The following is a 22,231-nucleotide window of genomic DNA, read 5'->3' on the forward strand; positions in this document are numbered from 1 at the left end:
AAGAGGGATGGGAGAGAAAGCACTTTGGGAAAATGGAAAAGTACAGGACTAATGAAGCCTGTCATCGCTGGAGGGGGGGGGTGGTGTATTTTGTCCACAAGAGTACCAGGGACATTTCAGAGTGGACGCTCTGTGTTACAAAATCTAGGGGGATGTCTCGCAATGTACACCTCCGCTTTTGGTTTACTGGAGTTCATATTTGTTGTGTCTGTTTGAGAGTGGGCGGTTTCTGGGCAGAACTGTGCGTACTCTGTGATTGCGACTGGTCATTGACCTTGTGCTGGAACAAGAAAGGCTGGAAAAGAGTTAAAGAGTTAAAGAGATCCCTCAATCTGAGAAGTGTTTCCAATCGACTTCACAGTCATACAATACCAAATTACCATCTGTTCGGTCTTTGCAGTGATGCTACGTTCCCCAATGTATGTATTGGAAGAGGCTAGAGAAGTTTACGGAGATATTTAACCTCTTCAAATCAAATCAAATCAAATTGCATTTGTCACATACGCCGAATACAACAGGTAGACCTTACAGTGAAATGCTTACTTACAAGCCCTCAACCAACAATGCTTTAACAAGTTAACAAAACAAAAAGCGAGGCTATATACAAGGGGTACTGGTACAGAGTCAATGTGCAGGGGCACTGGATAGTTGGGGTAATTAAGCTAATATGTACATGTGGGTAGAGTTAAAGTGACTATGCATAGATTATAAACAGAGAGTAGCAGCAGCGTAAAATATGGGTCTGTTTAGAAGCCTCTTGGACCTAGACTTGGCGCTCCGGTACCGCTTGCCGTGCAGTAGCAGAGAGAACAGTCTTCCTCTGACACCGCCTGGTATAGAGGTCCTGGATGGCAGGAAGCTTGGACCCAGTCAATGTACTGGGCCGTACACACTACACTCGGTAGTGCCTTGCGGTCGGAGGCCGAACAGTTGCCATACCAGGCAGTGATGCAACCAGTCAGGATGCTCTCGATGGTGCAGCTGTAGAACCTTTTGAGGATCTGAGGACCCATGCCAAATCTTTTCAGTCTCCTTAGGGGGAGTAGGCTTTGTCATGCCCTCTTCACGGCTCTCTTAGTGTGTTTGGACCATGATAGTTTGTTGGTGATGTGGACACCAAGAAATTTGAAGCTCTCAACCTGTTCCACTACTGTCCTGTCGATGACAACGGGGACGTGCTCGGTCCTCCTTTTCCTGTAGTCCACAATCATCTACTTTGTCTTGATCATGTTGAGGGATAGGCTGTTGTCCTGGCACCACACGACCAGGTCTCTGACCTCCTCCCTATAGGCTGTCTCATTGCGGTTGGTGATCAGGCCTGATCAACCCTGTTGTGTCATCGGCAAACTTGATGATGGTGTTGGAGTCGTGCCTGGCCATGCAGTCATGAGTGAACAGGGAGTACAGGAGGGGACTGAGCACGCACCCCTGAGGGGCCCCCATGTTGAGGATCAGCGTGGGGGATGTGTTGTTGTCTACCCGTACCACCTGGAGACGGCCCGTCAGGAAGTCCAGGATCCAGTTGCAGAGGAAGGTGTCAAGTCCCAGGGTCCTTAGCTTGGTGATGAGCTTTGATGGCACTATGGTGTTGAATGCTGTAGTCAATGAATATCATTCTCACATAGGTGTTCCTTTTGTCCAGGTGGGAAAGGGCAGTGTTGAGTGCAATAGAGATTGCATCATCTGTGGATCTGTTGGTGCAGTATGCAAATTGGAGTGGGTCTATGGTTTCTGGAATAATGGTCTTGATGTGAGCCATGACCAGCCTTTCAAAGCACTTTATGGCTACAGACGTGAGTGCTACAGGTCTGTAGTCATTTAGGCAGGTTACCTTAGTGGTGTTGGGCACAGGGACTATGGTGGTCTGCGTAAAACATGTTGGTTTTACAGACTCAGTCAGGGACAGGTTGGAAATGTCAGTGAAGACACTTGCCAGTTGGTCAGTTTACGTCCTGGTAATCCATCTGGCCCTGCGGCCTTGTGAATCTTGACCTGTTTAAAGGTCTTACTCACATCCGCTTCGGAGAGCATGATCACAGAGTCATCTGGAATAGCTGGTGGTCTCATGCATGTTTCAGTGTTACTTGCCTCGAAGCGAGCATAGAAGTAATGTAGCTCGTCTGGTAGGTTTGTGTCACTGGGCAGCTCGTGGTTGTGCTTCCCTTTGTAGTCTGTAATAGTTTGCAAGCACTGCCACATCTGACGAGTGTCGAAGCCGGTGTAGTACGATTCGATCTTAGTCCTGTATTGACGCTTTGCCTGTTTGATGGTTCGTCGGAGGGCGTCCGGATTGGAGTCCCGCTCCTTGAAAGCGGCAGCTCTACCCTTTAGCTCAGTGTGGATGTTGCCTGTAATCCATAGCTTATGGTTCGGGTATGTACATACGGTCACTGTGGGGACGAAATCATTGATGCACTTATTGATGAAGCCAGTGGCTGATGTGGTGTACTCCTCATTGTTATCGAAATGATCCCGGAACATATTCCAGTCTGTGCTAGCGAAACAGTCCTGTAGCTTAGCATCTGCTTCATCTGACCACTTTGTAAGCAGGAATCAGGAGGATAGAATTATGGTCAGATTTGCCAAATGTAGGGCAAGGGAGAGCTTTGTACGCATCTCTGTATGTGGACTAAAGGTGGTCTCGAGTTTTGTCCCTCTGGTTGCACTTTTCACCCCAATTCAAAATCAAATCAAATTAATTTGTCACATACACATGTTCAGCAGATGTTAATCCGAGTGTAATGAAATGCTTGTGCTTCTAGTTCTCTCACCTCCTCCCTGTAGGCCGTCTTGTCGCTGTTGGTAATCAAGCCTACCACTGTAGTGTCGTCTGCAAACTTGATGATTGAGTTGGAGGCCACGCAGTCGTGGGTGATCAGGGAGTACAGGAGAGGGCTGAGAACGCACCCTTGTGGGGCCCCAGTGTTGAGGATCAGCGGGATGGAGATGTTGTTACCTACCCCCACCACCTGGGGGCAGCCCGTCAGGAAGTCCAGGACCCAGTTGCACAGGGCGGGGTCGAGACCCAGGGTCTCGAGCTTGATGACAAGTTTGGAGGGTACTATTGTGTTAAATGCTGAGCTGTAGTCGATGAACAGCATTCTCACCTAGATATTCCTCTTGTCCAGATGGGTTAGGGCAGTGTGCAGTGTGACTGTGATTGCGTCGTCTGTGGACCTATTGGGGTGGTAAGCAAATTGGAGTGGGTCTAGGGTGTCAGGTAGGGTGGAGGTGATATGGTCCTTGACTAGTCTCTCAAAGCACTTCATGATGATGGAAGTGAGTGCTACGGGTGGTAGTCATTTAGCTCAGTTACCTTAGCTTTCTTGGGAACAGGAACAATGGTGGCCCTCTTGAAGCATGACTGGGATAAGGATTGATTGAATATGTCCGTAAACACACCTGTCACGCCCTGACCATAGACAGCTGTTTATTCTCTATGTTGGTTGGGGTGTGATAGTGACTAGGGTGGGTCATCTAGGTGATTAATGATTTATGTTGGCCTGGTATGGTTCCCAATCAGAGACAGCTGTTTATCGTTGTCTCTGATTGGGGATCATATTTAGGTAGCCATTTCCTCATTGTGCTTTGTGGGATCTTGTCTACAGATAGTTGCCTGTGTGCACACCAGTAGCTTCACGTTTCGTTTGTTCTAGTTTGTTTTGTTTGGTGAGTTTCGGTTAATTAAAATATGTGGAACTCTACATACGCTGCGCCTTGGTCCAATCATTATGACGAGCGTGACAACACCAGCCAGCTGGTCTGCGCATGCTCTGAGGACGCGGCTGGGGATGCCGTCTGGGCCTGCAGCCTTGCGAGGGTTGACACGTTTAAATGTTTTGCTCACGTCAGCTGCAGTGAAGGAGAGCCCGCAGGTTTTGGTAGCGGGCCGTGTCAGTGGCACTGTATTGTCCTCAAAGCGAGCAAACTCAAAGCGAGCAAAGAAGTTGTTTAGTCTGTCTGGGAGCAAGACATCCTGGTCCACGACGGGGCTGGTTTTCCTTTTACAGTCCGTGATTGACTGTAGACCCTGCCACATACCTCTCGTGTCTGAGCTGTTGAATTGCGACTCTACTTTGTCTCTATACTGATGCTTAGCTTGTTTGATTGCCTTGCGGAGGGAATAACATGCTGATAGAAATTAGGTAAAACTTATTTGAGTTTCCCTGCATTAACGTCCCTGGCCACTAGGAACGCCACCTCTGGATGAGCGTTTTCCTGTTTGCTTATGGCCGTATAATTGAGTGCCAGCATTTGTCTGTGGTGGTATATAGACAACTACTAAAACTATAGATGTAAACTCTCTTGGTAAATATTGTGGTCTACAGCTTATCATGAGATACTCTTCCTCAGGTGAGCAAAACCTCGAGACTTACTTAGATTTGGTGCACCAGCTGCTGTTTACAAATATGTAGAGGCAGCCGCCCCTTATCTTACCAGAGGCCGCAGTTCTATCCTGCCGAAAAAGCTTAAAACATACCAGTTGTATGTAAGTTAATCATGTCGTCGTTCAGCCTCGACTCTGTGAAACACAAGATATTACAGTTTTTCTGTCCCGTCCGACTCATTGAAGAAGATTTTCTCCAGTACTGGGTGAGTAATTGCTGCCCTGATATCAAGAAGCTCTTTCAGTCATAAGACACGATGGCAGAAACATTATGTACAAAATAAGTTACAAATAACGCAACAAAAACATACAAAATAGCACAATTGGTTACGGGGTCGTAAAATGGCGGCCATCTTCAGTCCATATCCCAGTCTGTTGTCCCCACTTGATTCAACATGTCCACCATTGTTTCTGTACCCAAGAAAGCAAAGGTCAAATGTGTGCTCAGCCCCTCCATGTTCATGCTTGACTGCGTGGCCATGCACGTCTCCAACTCAATCATCAAGTTTGCTGACGACACAACAGCGGTAAACCTGATTGCCATCAACGATGAGACAGCCTACAGGGAGGAGGTGAGAGCCCTGGCGGAGTGGTGCCAGGAAAATAACCCCTCCCTCAACGTCAACAAAGTGAAGGAGACAGCAGAGAGAGCATGCCACCATCCACATCAATGGGGCCGAAGTGGAGAGGGTCAAAAGTTCCTTGCGTGCACATCAATGAATACCTGAAATGGTCCCTTCACACTGAAAGCGTGGTGAAGAAGGCATAACAACACCTCTATAACCTTAGGAGGCTGAAGAAATGTGTCTTGGCCCCTAAGACCCTCACAAACTTCTACAGATGCACCGATGTCGGGCCATATCACTTGCACCATTCGCAACCGCAGGGCTCTCCAGAGGGTGGTGCGGTCAGCCCAACACATCACCGGGAGCACACTACCTGCCATACAGGATATCTACAGCATCCATCACAGGAAGGCCAAGAAGATCATCAAGGACCTCGTCACCTGAGCTACGGCCTGTTCACTCCGCTACCATCTAGAATGCGGAGACAGTACAGCTGGACCTGAGAGACTGTGAAACATCTTCTACGATGCCTTCAGAAAGTATTCATACCCCTTGACTAATTCCACATTTAGTAGTGTAATAGCCTGAATTCAAAATTGATTACAAATATTTTTTTTATCGCACCCATTTACACTCAAGCCCGCATAATGACAAAGTGAAAACATGTTTTTAGACATTTAAGCTAATTTATTGAACACGAAATACAGGAATACATGTTCCAAAATGCTCAAAGGGATATTCAATGCCTGTTTTTGTTTTGTTTTTTTGTTTTTACCCATCTACCTCACTGGTCTTTGTGGTTCAATCTGTGTTTGAAATTCACTGCTTGACTGAGGGACCTTACAGATAATTGTATGTTTGCGGTACAGAGGTGAGGCAGTCATTCAAAAATCATGTTAAACACTATTATTGCACACAGAGTGAGACCATGAATCTTATTATGTAACTTGTTAAACACATTTTTACTCCTATTTAGGTTTCCCATAACAAAAGGGTTGAATACTTATTGACGCAATTCACTTCAGATGAAGATTTTTAATTTGCAAACATTTTGAAAAACACAATTCCACGTTGACATTTTAAATGTCAGGCTGTAACACAACAAAATGTGGAATCATTTTTTAGGGTATGAAAACTTTCTGAATGCTTACCTACTGTTTCAGCCACTTTATACACTGAGTATACAAAACATTCCATGACATAGGCTGACCAGGTGAATCCAGGTTAAAGCTATGATCCCTTCTTGATGTAACTTGGTAAATCCACTTCAATCATTGTAGATGAAGGAGAGGAGTCAGGGAAAATAAGGATTTTTAAGCCTTGAGACAATTGACTTCAATCACTGTTCTACTATTCATTACAACAGTCTACAGATGTATATCCCTACAGATTATCCGTTAGATCAGTTTAAATTATAACACAGTTTCATTTTCATTAGCTGCTAGCATGCAACTTGCTGCTCATCATTATGGAGGTGTACTCCTGAGAGTAAGTGGGTCACTCAGTGACTCAGTCCATAGATACTTCCTCAGAGTAAAGCAGAGACTCACTTCAGTTTGATTAGACATGTGGACGTGGACATTTACCAGAGAAAAGTAATAAAGTGTGTCAAGAACTGCAACGCTGCGGGGTTTTTCATGCTCACCAGTCTCCCGTATGTATCAAAGAACATCCAGCCAACTTGACACAACTGTGGGAAGCATTGGAGTCAACAATAGCCAACATCCTTGTGGAACGCTTTCGACACCTTACATTTCATGCCCAGGCGAATTGAGTCTGTTCTCAGGCCAAAAGTGGGTTCAACTCAGTATTAGGAAGGTGTTCCTAATATTTTGTACAGTCAATGTATGTATATACTTTGTTCTGGTCATGGCTCATCCTATATAACTTCATTTGTTTGTTTTCCTGGATTATGTGTGTAGTTTTTCTTCTCCATTGCTTAGTATTACTGCACTGTTGGAGCAGGAAACACAAGTATTTTTGCTGCACTTGTGATAACATCTGCAAATCTGTGAACGCGACCAATACACTTGGATTTGACTTGAAGGTCTCAGACGTACAGTGAGGTAGACATACAAATGCACACACACACACACACACACACACACACACACACACACACACACACACACACACACACACACACACACACACACACACACACACACACACACACACGCAGATCTGTTCTCACCCACTGCCACAGTTGTGCCTGCCGTGATTATACCAGTGTCCATTTCATTCCAGCAGCAGTGTTCTTGTTGAGGTATCACTTGTTCTAAATGAAAGGCCCTCAAAAGCACACTGTGTAACTGCAGGTCCCTGACTAAGCTGATTACGTGGCAGATTCTTGTTCATTTCCTTGTCTTTTCAAGAGCATAGTCACTGCTTAGCATGCCCTCACTCATCCTTTCATCCACTCCCTACGCACATGGCCACCCTGACCACACGAGTAATAGCTTGATGGTTAAAATAGCATTAGTCTTCGGTTTACAGGGACATGACTACATGGTTTACAGGGACATTTAAGTCATTTACATTTAAGTCATTTAGCAGACGCTCTTATCCAGAGCGACTTACAAATTGGTGAATTCACCTTCTGACATCCAGTGGAACAGCCACTTTACAATAGTGCATCTAAATCATTAAGGGGGGGGTGGTGAGAAGGATTACTTATCCTATCCTAGGTATTCCTTGAAGAGGTGGGGTTTCAGGTGTCTCCGGAAGGTGGTGATTGACTCCGCTGTCCTGGCGTTGTGAGGGAGTTTGTTCCACCATTGGGGGCCAGAGCAGCGAACAGTTTTGACTGGGCTGAGCGGGAACTGTACTTCCTCAATGGTAGGGAGGCGAGCAGGCCAGAGGTGGATGAACGCAGTGCCCTTGCTTGGGTGTAGGGCCTGATCAGAGCCTGGAGGTACTGCGGTGCCGTTCCCCTCACAGCTCCGTAGGCAAGCACCATGGTCTTGTAGCGGATGCGAGCTTCAACTGGAAGCCAGTGGAGAGAGCGGAGGAGCGGGGTGACGTGAGAGAACTTGGGAAGGTTGAACACCAGACGGGCTGCGGCGTTCTGGATGAGTTGTAGGGGTTTAATGGCACAGGCAGGGAGCCCAGCCAACAGCGAGTTGCAGTAATCCAGACGGGAGATGACAAGTGCCTGGATTAGGACCTGCGCCGCTTCCTGTGTGAGGCAGGGTCGTACTCTGCGGATGTTGTAGAGCATGAACCTACAGGAACGGGCCACCGCCATGATGTTGGTTGAGAACGACAGGGTGTTGTCCAGGATCACGCCAAGGTTCTTAGCGCTCTGGGAGGAGGACACAATGGAGTTGTCAACCGTGATGGCGAGATCATGGAACGGGCAGTCCTTCCCCGGGAGGAAGAGCAGCTCCGTCTTGCCGAGGTTCAGCTTGAGGTGGTGATCCGTCATCCACACTGATATGTCTGCCAGACATGCAGAGATGCGATTCGCCACCTGGTCATCAGAAGGGGGAAAGGAGAAGATTAATTGTGTGTCGTCTGCATAGCAATGATAGGAGAGACCATGTGAGGTTATGACAGAGCCAAGTGACTTGGTGTATAGCGAGAATAGGAGAGGGCCTAGAACAGAGCCCTGGGGGACACCAGTGGTGAGAGCGCGTGGCGAGGAGACAGATTCTCGCCACGCCACCTGGTAGGAGCGACCTGTCAGGTAGGACGCAATCAAGCGTGGGCGCGCCGGAGATGCCCAACTCGGAGAGGGTGGAGAGGAGGATCTGATGGTTCACAGTATCGAAGGCAGCCGATAGGTCTAGAAGGATGAGAGCAGAGGAGAGAGAGTTAGCTTTAGCAGTGCGGAGCGCTTCCGTGATGCAGAGAAGAGCAGTCTCAGTTGAATGACTAGTCTTGAAACCTGACTGATTTGGATCAAGAAGGTCATTCTGAGAGAGATAGAGGGAGAGCTGGCCAAGGACGGCACGTTCAAGAGTTTTGGAGAGAAAAGAAAGAAGGGATACTGGTCTGTAGTTGTTGACATCGGAGGGATCGAGTGTAGGTTTTTTCAGAAGGGGTGCAACTCTCGCTCTCTTGAAGACGGAAGGGACGTAGCCAGCGGTCAGGGATGAGTTGATGAGCGAGGTGAGGTAAGGGAGAAGGTCCCCGGAAATGGTCTGGAGAAGAGAGGAGGGGATAGGGTCGAGCGGGCAGGTTGTTGGGCGGCCGGCCGTCACAAGAAGCGAGATTTCATCTGGAGAGAGAGGGAGAAAGAGGTCAGAGCACAGGGTAGGGCAGTGTGAGCAGAACCAGCGGTGTCGTTTGACTTATCAAGCGAGGATCGGATGTCGTCGACCTTCTTTTCAAAATGGTTGACGAAGTCATCTGCAGAGAGGGAGGAGGGGGGGAGGGGGAGGAGGATTCAGGAGGGAGGAGAAGGTGGCAAAGAGCTTCCTAGGGTTAGAGGCAGATGCTTGGAATTTAGAGTGGTAGAAAGTGGCTTTAGCAGCAGAGACAGAGGAGGAAAATGTAGAGAGGAGGGAGTGAAAGGATGCCAGGTCCGCAGGGAGGCGGAGTTTTCCTCCATTTCCGCTCGGCTGCCCGGAGCTCTGTTCTGTGAGCTCGCAATGAGTCATCGAGCCACGGAGCGGGAGGGGAGGACCGAGCCGGCCTGGAGGATAGGGGACATAGAGAGTCAAAGGATGCAGAAAGGGAAGAGAGGAGGGTTGAGGAGGCAGAATCAGGAGAAAGGTTGGAGAAGGTATGAGCAGAGGGAAGAGATGATAGGATGGAAGAGGAAAGAGTAGCGGGGGAGAGAGAGCGAAGGTTGGGACGGCGCGATACCATCCGAGTAGGGGCAGTGTGGGAAGTGTTGGATGAGAGCGAGAGGGAAAAGGATACAAGGTAGTGGTCGGAGACTTGGAGGGGAGTTGCAGTGAGGTTAGTGGAAGAACAGCATCTAGTAAAGATGAGGTCGAGCGTATTGCCTGCCTTGTGAGTAGGGGGGAAGGTGAGAGGGTGAGGTCAAAGAGGAGAGGAGTGGAAAGAAGGAGGCAGAGAGGAATGAGTCAGAGGTAGACGTGGGGAGGTTAAAGTCGCCCAGGACTGTGAGAGGTGAGCCGTCCTCAGGAAAGGAGCTTATCAAGGCATCAAGCTCATTGATGAACTCTCCGAGGAACCTGGAGGGCGATAAATGATAAGGATGTTAAGCTTGAAAGGGCTGGTAACTGTGACAGCATGGAATTCAAAGGAGGCGATAGATAGATGGGTAAGGGAGAGAGAGAGAATGACCACTTGGGAGAGATGAGGATCCCGGTGCCACCACCCCGCTGACCAGAAGCTCTCGGGGTGTGCGAGAACACGTGGGCGGACGAAGAGAGAGCAGTAGGAGTAGCAGTGTTATCTGTGGTGATCCATGTTTCCGTCAGTGCCAGGAAGTCGAGGGACTGGAGGGAGGCATAGGCTGAGATGAACTCTGCCTTGTTGGCCGCAGATCGGCAGTTCCAGAGGCTACCGGAGACCAGGAACTCCACGTGGGTCGTGCGCGCTGGGACCACCAGATTAGGGTCCGCGGCCACGCGGTGTGGAGCGTTTGTATGGTCTGTGCAGAGAGGAGAGAACAGGGATAGATAGACACATAGTTAACAGGGTACAGAAGAGGCTACGCTAATGCAAAGGAGATTGGAATGACAAGTGGACTACACGTCTCGAATGTTCAGAGAGTTAAGCTTACGTAGCAAGAATCTTATTGACTAAAATGATTGAAATGATACAGTACTGCTGGAGTAGGCTAGCTGGTAGTGGCTGCGATGTTGACACTACACTAATCAAGTCGTTCCGTCGAGTGTAATAGTTTCTACATGACGACATGGTTTACAGGGACATGACTGCATGGTTTACAGGGCCATGACTACATGGTTTACAGGGACATGACTACATGGTTTACAGGGACATGACTGCATGGTTTACAGGGACATGACTGCATGGTTTACAGGGACATGACTGTCTGTCGTTGATGCATGGAGATACCTTGCCAGACTAGGTAGAGGGTGAACGTGACAGAGCAGGACAGGTGGGGCTGTTATGCCTTTGTTTGTGTAAGTATGTATATGGTGTGTGTGCCCGAGTGTGTTTGTGTGTGTGCGGCGTATGTGTGTGTACAGTGGGGGGGAAAGTATTTGATGCCCTGCTGATTTTGTATGTTTGCACACTGATAAAGAAATTATCAGTCTATAATTTTAATGGTAGGTTTATTTGAACAGTGAGAGACAGAATAACAACAAAACAATCCAGAAAAACGCATGTCAAAAATGTTATAAATTGATTTGCATTTTAATGAGGGAAATAAGTATTTGACCCCCTCTCAATCAGAAGGATTTCTGGCTCCCAGGTGTCTTTTAAACAGGTAACGAGCTGAGATTAGGGGCACACTCTTAAAGGGAGTGCTCCTTATCTCAGTTTGTTACCTGTATACAAGACACCTGTCCACAGAAGCAATCAATCAATCAGATTCCAAACTCTCCACCATGGCCAAGACCAAAGAGCTCTCCAAGGATGTCAGGGACAAGATTGTAGACCTACACAAGGCTGGAATGGGCTACAAGACCAAGCAGCTTGGTGAGAAGGTGACAACAGTTGGTGCGATTATTCGCAAATGGAGGAAACACAGAATAACTGTCAATCTCCCTCGGCCTGGGGCTCTATGCAAGATCTCACCTTGTGGAGTTGCAATGATCATGAGAACGGTGAGGAATCAACCCAGAACTATACAGGAGGATCTTGTCAATGATCTCAAGGCAACTGGGACCATAGTCACCAAGAAAACAATTGGTGACACATTGCGCCGTGAAGGACTGAAATCCTGCAGTGCCCGCAAGGTGCCCCTGCTCAAGAAAGCACATATACATGCCCGCCTGAAGTTTGCCAATGAACATCTGAATGATTCAGAGGACAACTGAGTGAAAGTGTTGTGGTCAGATGAGACCAAAATTGAGCTCTTTGGCATCAATTCAACTCGCCGTGTTTGGAGGAGGAGGAATGCTGCCTATGACCCCAAAAACACCATCCCCACCGTCAAACATGGAGGTGGAAACATTATGCTTTGGGGGTGTTTTTCTGCTAAGGGGACAGGGCAACTTCACCGCATCAAAGGGACGATGGACGGGGCCATCTACCGTCAAATCTTGGGTGAGAACCTCCTTCCCTCAGCCAGGGCATTGAAAGTGGGTCGTGGATGGGTATTCCAGCATGACAATGACCCAAAACACACGGCCAAGGCAACAAAGTAGTGGCTAAAGAAGAAGCACATTAAGGTCCTGGAGTGGCCTAGCCAGTCTCCAGACCTTAATCCCATAGAAAATCTGTGTAGGGAGCTGAAGGTTTGAGTTGCCAAACGTCAGCCTCAAAACCTTAATGACTTGGAGAAGATCTGCAAAGTGGAGTGGGACAAAGTCCCACCTGAGATGTGTGCAAACCTGGTGGCCAACTACGAGAAACGTATGACCTCTGTGATTGCCAACAAGGGTTTTGCCACCAAGTACTAAGTCATGTTTTGCAGAGGGGTCAAATACTTATTTCCCTAAATAAAATGCAAATCAATTAATAACATTTTTGACATGCGTTTTTCTGGATTTTTTTGTTGTTATTCTGTCTCTCACTGTTCAAATAAACTTACCATTAAAATTATAGACGGATCATTTCTTTGTCAGTGGGCAAATGTACAAAATCAGCAGGGGATCAAACACTTTTTTTCCCTCACTGTATACCTGCACACACGTGTGTGCCCTTATGTTTGTGTGTGCTTGCATTGTGTGTGTATGGATTGGTTAGAGGGGGACATTCCTGTTGTTGTTTGCATTGGTACCAACCAAACTCAAGGAGTCATGCGCTCTTTTTACATCATATCGAATAGTAATGTGACTGGAGGATGACCGGGATAGGATGGAGGTTACGGTCACGATTGAGAGTGAACAGGGGCAGGTGGTAGAACACTCTGTCTTTTACATTCTGCTCTGTAGAATAGGCAGGAAGTGAGTGACGTGTGTGTGTGTGTGTGTGTGAGCGCGCGTGCGTGCGCACGCACACCCAACTGAGAGTTTGTTATTGTACAGTTAATCCCCTCCAGAGGCCAACACGTGTAAGGCGAACAACTGTGCTCTCCATATGAGATACAATGAAAGACTGGGTTAAAAGTCACAGTGGCCAGAGTATACATCATGTCACCAATAATGAAAACCTCCATCTTAATGTACACTGTCTGTATATTGTGTATACATTAAATAAGTAGGGTCAAGAGTTTTTTCCCAGACCTTGATCCGACAAGGAAGAAACTCTTGGGACTAAATTCACAGCCTTTAGTGCAGTTGAAACACGTGTGTTTATGATGAGACAGAACATGTGACTTGTACAAAATGGTGCTAACTTTGTTTCGACATACTTTAAGGCCCTTCACATTGGCATAACATTACAGATGCAATAGTCTCCAATTATCCAGAGAGCAGCTAAAAGCCTGTTTCATATCATCTTGGTTCATCAGAGCTGCTCAAACAGATAGAGCTCGTCATTGGTACTCGGTCACTCAGTCCTGGTCAAAGCAGATGAGTGACCGGGATGACAAGGCCTTCTGGTTCTGACGACACAATGGCGGTGTCCCCAAATGGCACCCTCTTCCCTACATGGGCCCTGGTCAAAAGTCACGAGAACAGGGTGCCTGATTGGGACACAACCGACATCTATCGACGGCTAAGTCCATCGGTCCATGTCACCTGTGTCCACAGCCTGGGACACAATAAGTCACCTATTATGGGATAGAGTGGATGAACTGTTAAGCACAGGTTAGGGATCAAAGGTAAGGGGAATTGATGCTCATAAATAATGTATGTGGGCAAGGGGGAAAGTTAGTGTTTGTGTGTGTGTATGTGTGTATGCGTGTGTATGTGTGTGTGTGTGTGTGTATGCGTGTCTCTGTGTGCATACTTGGTGCTTGCAGTGAGGATACAAGTGGGGGGGGAGTACATTTTTGGATCCGCAAGGAACATTTGTCTCATGCTTTGTTCGTTCCAACTACGTCAAGGCTATATGGCACACATGACAAATGACTCCAGTGACTGTATGTGTGATGGATGTGGGGGGGGGGGTTAGAGAGATGTTGGTTGGTAGCAGCAGATGCGGGTGGAGATGTAGAGATAGCGTCGCAGAGCGTGACGTTCCTTCCTTCCCCCCCGTCGTCATTTGAAGCACATCTGTGAGCAGGCAGGCAGGCACCTCAACAATGGGGGACATTCAGACATTCAAATGAACTCTAACCCCCTCCACTATCGCTCGCTAGCTAGCTCACCCCATGGGCCACGAGGACATAATCTCCAGACCTGGCATCTCACTGTGCTCCTCTTTCACAGCCACCCGCAAACATGGCTCATGTCCTCTCTCTCTCTTTCTCTCTCTCTCTCTCTCTCCATATCTCATATTCTCTCCTATTTCATTTCAATTTCACCATAAAACTTTTCTCCACAATGGGAAATGCGTTGACAGTGCATTAGAGAGTGAGCATATAGTTTTAGTAGTTTAATCAACCCCCTGTCTTCTCCTTAATATATTATAATTGATTTATGATCATGTGGACTTGGATATTGAATGGGCATTGTCATGCAGTACAGTCATGCTTTATTAAGTCTATTGCGTCTGTATTGCTATTGTGGCTGTGGCGTTTTGTCATAGTAATTAAAAACAAGCAAAATAATTATGATTTCATTAGTGGGAATGCTGGATTACATACATCAGAGTCGCCACGGTAATGAGCTGAATCCTCCACTGATGACATCATTAATCTCTTTTCCCCAGCAATCATATAAACCTGCAGCAAACATAATCCCTCCACCTACTAGAAATACCCTTTAATCCTAAACAATGGACGTAAATCTATCTGTTTTACCCCATTTTTCAACTTAATCCTAAACATTTGATGAAAATACATTCATTTGACCTATTTGGCCCAGACAGCAACACTGAGAATACTTCGAGAAGAGCACTGAGATTGATTTCATTTGCCTAAATTGGATAACAAAGCGCATGAGGATCATGTTGTCTGTTAGCATTGCTACCTCTTCAGGGCTGGTAACTGTGGCTACTGCTGGGAACGAGCGACCTGCACTATTAAATTAGTGCGAAAACAGTTTGAGCTATATACAGGCAAGTCAATAGAGTGGCCAATAGGCAAACAGTGGAGATTGACTCACAAAAGGGCTTAATGACCTGAAGGGTAACTTTATGAACTGGTTCAGTATTTCATGAACCGCACATGATACAGTCAACATCTTGGTGCCAATATAGGATACTTCTTTATGGCTGTTCTAAAATAAGGAGTATATCAAGGTTCTGGAGAAGAAAAAAAAGTTGTATCATGACACCAAGATGTTGTCTGTGTTCATGTACATTTCACGGATCATAGGGTCTTACAGGAGGCATGTGTACGTCTAAAAAGGGCCTAAAATTGGCACTTTCGGCATGATTTTCTCAAAATAGCGTGTTACAAATGTAAAAAGCATATCAAATATCCTTCCTCTTAATTAAGATTTTATGTGAGAATTACCATAACAATATAAAATGCCCAAAGTATTTTGGGGCCTTCCTTGAATGGGAACGCCCGGCAACCTCTTTAACAAGCCTTTAGATTTATCCTCCATCCCATCCCCCTCTCCTCTCCATTCACCTCCAGCATACATCACTCTGATCTCCCTTGCTTATCGCATTCAGAGGGGCCTTTGAAAGATGAGGCCCCTTGTGTGGATTGGATGGATTGGCAGGATGAAAGAGGGCGCTTAAGTAGGCTGGTGACACAATCAACTTGCTGTCAAGTAAATTGCGACGACATCAATCTGGTTCTATCAAGGACTTTTTCACTCTGCGACGATTCCTCGGGATGGGGCCAGTGATGAACGAGCAGACCCTTACGACAATGCGACACCTTTCTTCACACTCACTGTAGCTCCGTCTTCCGCTATCAGTTCTTGACGTGTTTTTTGAAAGAGCTGAGAGCAAATGGCTGTCTCTAATCTATTTCAAGGCCTAGAACTCTGGAGAGAACCACGTCGGGCGCCAACATAGTTACCAAAGGATTTCCTGGATTTCTTTTCTCTGAGAGGAAACAGAATGTCGTTAGGCTAGGTGTTAATGAGGGCCTCCATCTGGGCAGGCTAACCCCTATTCTCCTCTGCAAAGGTCTGTGTATTAGTCATGCCTGTATAGTTTTATCGCCACGTGTCAACTGGGAACACCTGGACGATTTGTGTTGTCACTAAGCCCTGGTGTACGTGATGGTGATTGTGCCACGATTATACGTCATTGATTTTAGATAGATACACATTGACTTTACCTTTGTGAATATTTACTTTTAGCTACAGCAGGACATTGTCTATTTGAATTAGACATTTCATCAAGTCCATACACACTGAGCCATACTTCCAATAGGACTAGGGTCCATCTGTAAAGTACACAGCAAACATACAGCGCTTACATAGTATCCTGCATTCTCTTCTTCCCTCACTCTCAAACCAAGAGGTCACTGTCGTCCACTGTAAAAGCAATGGGCTTCCAATTACCTATAGAGATTTTTTTTTTTACAGTTGTGTTCAATTTCCTCACATTGTCTCATCATCCTCTTCCATACACCCATCTCCTCCCACCCTTATGATCTTCATGTCACGGAGTATGTCGCTAACTCAAACTCTCAAATAGCAGGGAGCAACTCAAAGATGAAAGGCGGGACTTTTTCACCACAAAAAACTGACAGAGTTTATCTTGAGCTCCTCCAGTCAGAGCTCTCTGTAATTGCATCCACCCCGTGTGTGTGTGTGTGTGTGTGTGTGTGTGTGTGTGTGTGTGTGTGTGTGTGTGTGTGTGTGTGTGTGTGTGTGTGTGTGTGTGTGTGTGTGTGTGTGTGTGTGTGTGTGTGTGTGTGTGGGGGGTTGCGGTGGCAGGGCGATATGTTCTTTATGCTGCTGCTTCACAGCTCTCTCAACCCACGGGTGCTCCATTTTGTCATATGCTCCCAACAAATAGCGCCACTGTGGCAGTCTCTGCACATATGCTCGAAATACGAACTTCTCCTGAACTAAGGTGAACTGGCGGGGGTGTCATTAGCATGTCATTTCAGCAAGCCATGATACCCATCAGCTCAGCATGTTCTAAAATTGTTACTGTAGTTGGTATTCCTGAAACATTATTTTGTTGATATGTCATTTTACTTCTGAGAAATTAAGCTAAATGATTGCACCCAAATTGGTCATTTTAATTATAGGATTCAGATAATATTCAGTAAATATAGCACCCAACATCCAATTTTGACCAAATGTCTTCCTACCAATGTTGTGATATGTTTAATTAACACCAGAGACCAGCAAAATTGATAAAAGAGTGTGGCAATATAGCAAGAACAGCTGCATCGAGTGTTCAAAACCTGTTACTTTCACACTACTATGGTAAATAATGTAAGCAACATCAGTAACTCATTTCAATGAACGGGGAAAAAACACATCACCAGATTCACATGGAATACATTACATAGTATGGAGAAGCAACACTCCAAGCCACAGCTTCATATTATTTGTTGAACATAGAGAACTGGTTGTTGGGGTGGGATAGGCATGGGGTGTGGGGAGTCCGTGGTTGGCTTTTGACCATTTGGGGATTCCTCATGTATTTTGGGGATTCCTCATGTATTACTCATTTGTAGGAAGAAGTTTGGTCTAAATCAGATGTTGGGTACTATATTTATTTAATGTTATCTGAATCCTATAAAATAAAATTGTTTCTTAGAGATCAAATTATATTAAACAAAATCATGTTTCAGGAATGCTAATCGTATGTCACCTACAACAGAAATGATTACAGAACAATCTGAGATGGTGGGTGTTGAAATCCTCTTACTTGTGCTTTTGGAGGTGGAGGGACTCTGGGAGAAGGGAAGGATGGAGGAACAAGGCAAGAGAGTAGGAGAGGAGAGGGGCTTTGAATGTCTCCACCTGGAAAACACAACATACACAACATATTTTCATTTTGCCATGCTTTTGTGAGACACCCAGACTTAAGTTTCAATTTCTGGGTCCATGTCCAGGTTTTCAGGGCAGTGTGTTTTTGAAGGCCTGTGTTTGTGTGTGTGTGTGTGTGTGTGCTTGCATGCATCCGTTCATGTATGCCCTTATGCCTGTGTATGCTTGCATCTTTTTGTGTGTCAGTGTGTGCTGTTATACTCACACATGCTTAGACATACTGTATATGTGCGGTATCTGGGAGTAGCCTACCGTGGGTAAGCAGACACATTGTGGAGAAAGCTGGCCCATGTATGTTTGGTTATATGAGCCTCTGTGTATGTGTTTGGGAGGGAGCTAGCTAGCTAGCTAACATATTGTTATAGGATCATTCACAGCTGAGAATGGCATCAGGGCTGAAACCCTATCTCTCTCCCAGTCAACACATTCAGAGTGCAACGAGCACAGCTCCCTGCTAGAGACCACTGTTAATGAGGCTAGCTTGGATTGCTGGCTGGAGACTACCCAGGCCTACTATATACACACAAGCTCATACCCGACATACTCCGACCCATATCCACATAGACTGTAACGGCGTTCTTTTGTTGTTGAAGGAGAGTCGGACCGAAATGCAGCGTGTAAGTTACTCATGTTATTTAATGAAGACAAAACAAACGAACTAACACGAATAACTAATAAATACAAAAAACAACAACAAACAGAACGAAACCTAATACAGCCTGACTGGTGCAACCTACACAGAGACAGGAACAATCACCCACGAAATACAAAGCGAAAAACAGGCTACCTAAATACGGTTCCCAATCAGCGACAACGAGAAGCACCTGACTCTGATTGAGAACCGCCTCAGGCAGCCAACCTAATAAACACACACACACACCCCTAATCAACTACCAACCCAAACACTACAAACCCCAATACGGAAATACAATACATAATAACCCCATGTCACACCCTGGTCTGACTAACTAATAAACTAAAACACACAATACTAAGACCAAGGCGTGACACAACCCCCCCCCTAAGGTGCGGACTCCCGAACGCACCTCAAAACCATAGGGAGGGTCCGGGTGGGCGTCTGTCCATGGTGGCGGTTCCGGCTCCGGACGTGGACCCCACTTCATAAATGTCAATGTTCCTCCCCTTCGCGTCCATGGATAATCCACCCTACCCGCCAACCATGGCCGAATAGTCCTCACCCAGAACCCTACATAACAAAGGAGCAGCTCGTGACAGAGGGGCAGCTCGGGACTGAGGCAGCTCGGGACTGAGGGACAGCTCGGGACTGAGGAACAGCTCGGGACTGAGGGGCAGCTCAGCACTGAGAGGCAGCCCAGCACTGAGAGGCAGCCCAGTACTGAGAAAAAGCCCAGTACTGAGATGAAGCCCAGCCAGGAAGTTGAATCCGGCAGATCCTGGCTGACTGGCGGATCCTGGCTGACTGGCAGTTCATGGCCGACTGACAGATCCTGGCTGACTGGCGGATCCTGGCCGACTGGCGGATCCTGGCTGACTAGCAGATCTGGCAGATCCTGGCTGACTGGCGGATCCTGGCTGACTAGCAGATCTGGAAGAGTCTGGTTGACTGGCAGATCTGGAAGAATCTGGTTGACTGGCAGATCTGGAAGAGTCTGGTTGACTGGCAGATCTGGAAGAGTCTGGTTGACTGGCAGATCTGGAAGAGTCTGGTTGACTGGCAGATCTGGAAGAGTCTGGTTGACTGGCAGATCTGGAAGAGTCTGGCTGACTGGAAGAGTCTGGCTGACTGGCAGATCTGGAAGAGTCTGGTCGACTGGCAGATCTGGAAGAGTCTGGCTGACTGGAAGAGTCTGGCTGACTGGAAGAGTCTGGCTGACTGGCAGATCTGGAAGAGTCTGGCTGACTGGCAGATCTGGAAGAGTCTGGTCGACTGGCAGATCTGGAAGAGTCTGGCTGACTGGAAGAGTCTGGCTGACTGGAAGAGTCTGGCTGACTGGCAGATCTGGAAGAGTCTGGCTGACTGGCAGATCTGGAAGAGTCTGGTCGACTGGCAGATCTGGAAGAGTCTGGCTGACTGGAAGATCTGGCTGCTTCATGCTGACTGGCGGCTCTGGCTGCTCCATACTGACTGACAGCTCTGGCGGCTTCATGGAGACTGGCAGCTCTATGCAGACTGGCAACTCCATGCAGACTGGCAGCTCTTTGCAGACTGGCAGCTCTGGCTGCTCCATGCAGACTAGCTGCTCCATGCAGACTAGCAGCTCAGGCTGATCTATGCAAACTGACAGCTCTGGCTGCTCAAGGTAGACTGGCAGCTCAGGCTGCTCTATGCAAACTGACAGCTCTGGCTGCTCAATGTAAACTGACAGCTCAGGCTGCTCTATACAAACTGACAGCTCTGGCTGCTCAATGTAGACTGGCAGCTCAGGCTGCTCTATACAAACAGGAGGCTCCGGCAGCGCTGTAGAGGAGGAAGGCTCTAGAACCGCTGAACAGACGGGAGACTCCGGCAGCGCAGGAGAGGGAGAAAGCGCTGGCTGCGCTGAACAGGCGAGGCGCACTGTAGGCCTGATGCGTGGTGCTGGCACTGGTGGTATTGGGCCGAGGACACGCACAGGAAGCCTAGTGCGGGGAGCTGCTACTGGAGGGCTGGGGTGTGGAGGTGGTTCAAGATAAAGGACAGGCACAGGAAGCCTGGTGTGAGGAGCTACTACCGGAGGACTGGTGTGTGAAGGTGGCACAGGATGGACTGGACCGTGAAGGTGTACTGGAGAGCCTGAATGCAGGACTGGCACAGGACGTGCAAGGCTAGGCAGGTACTCAGGAGGCTTAGTGCGTGAGGCTGGCACACTTTCCACCAGCCGACTAACACGCACCTCAGGACTAGTATGGAGTGCTGACCCAGGTGCCATCAAATCCCCGACACGCTCCGTCGGCCAAATATTATATCTAAAGCACCAAACTAGCAACTCCCTCATTAAACTCTCCTCCAATTTCCCCATTAACTCCTTCACAGTCTCTGCTTCGCTCACCTCCAACACTGGTTCTGACCTCCTCCTTGGCTCTTCACAATAAACAGGGAGAGTTGACTCAGGTCTGTCTCCTGACTCAGCCACTACCCCTGATAGCCCCCCCAAAACATTTTTGGGGCTGCTTTTCGGGCTTCCATCCACATCGCCGTGCTGCCTCCTCATATTTGCGCCTCTCCGCTTTAGCCGCTTCTAATTCTTCCTTGGGGAGGCGATATTCACCAGGCTGAGCCCAGGGTCCTTCTCCGTCCAGTTCCTCCTCCCATGTCCAATTCTCCAAATGGTGTAGCCTCTCCCACTGAAGCTGCTTCTGTTGTTTCTCGTGTAGCTCCTGTTTGCGCTGCTCCTGCCTGTAGACACGCTGCTCCTGTTTACTCTTCGCCTGCTGCGCTTTAGGGCGGCTACACTCTTCTGGTTTAGCCCAGGGTCCTCTTCCGTCCAGGATTTCCTCCCATGTCCAGAAATCCTTAAAATGAGGCTCCTCTTTGCGCGGCTCTTCTTTGCGCTGCTCCTGCCTGTTGACACGCTGCTCGGTCCGCGTTTGGTGGGTGATTCTGTAACGGCGTTCTTTTGTTGTTGAAGGAGAGTCGGACCGAAATGCAGCGTGTAAGTTACTCATGTTATTTAATGAAGACAAAACGAACTAACTAACACGAATAACTAATAAATACAAAAAAACAACAACAAACAGTGCAACCTACACAGAGACAGGAACAATCACCCACGAAATACAAAGCGAAAAACAGGCTACCTAAATACGGTTCCCAATCAGCGACAACGAGAAGCACCTGACTCTGATTGAGAACCGCCTCAGGCAGCCAACCTAATAAACACACACACACACCCCTAATCAACTACCAACCCAAACACTACAAACCCCAATACGGAAATACAATACATAATAACCCCATGTCACACCCTGGTCTGACTAACTAATAAACTAAAACACACAATACTAAGACCAAGGCGTGACATAGACGGGTTGGTTGTTAAGAAACGGAAAACGATGCTTGCGCAACTATGGGGCAAAAACAGACAGGGTTGGTTTAGATTGTTGATAACTATATTTAGTATCCATTTTTTTTCTAAACGTTTGCACAATGAGCACTTGCTGACTCTCATATACATTGTTACAGTTGCCGGTTAGCTAGCTAGCGACTCTTAGCAATATTAGCATAGACAGTGACGTCAGTCAAAACACCTCAAAACCAAAAATAAAACTAGGTGAAAAAAGCCACCTATGCATCTTCATGTCAT

Source organism: Oncorhynchus masou, chromosome 12, assembly GCF_036934945.1.
Source record: "Oncorhynchus masou masou isolate Uvic2021 chromosome 12, UVic_Omas_1.1, whole genome shotgun sequence".
Taxonomy (NCBI): domain Eukaryota; kingdom Metazoa; phylum Chordata; class Actinopteri; order Salmoniformes; family Salmonidae; genus Oncorhynchus; species Oncorhynchus masou.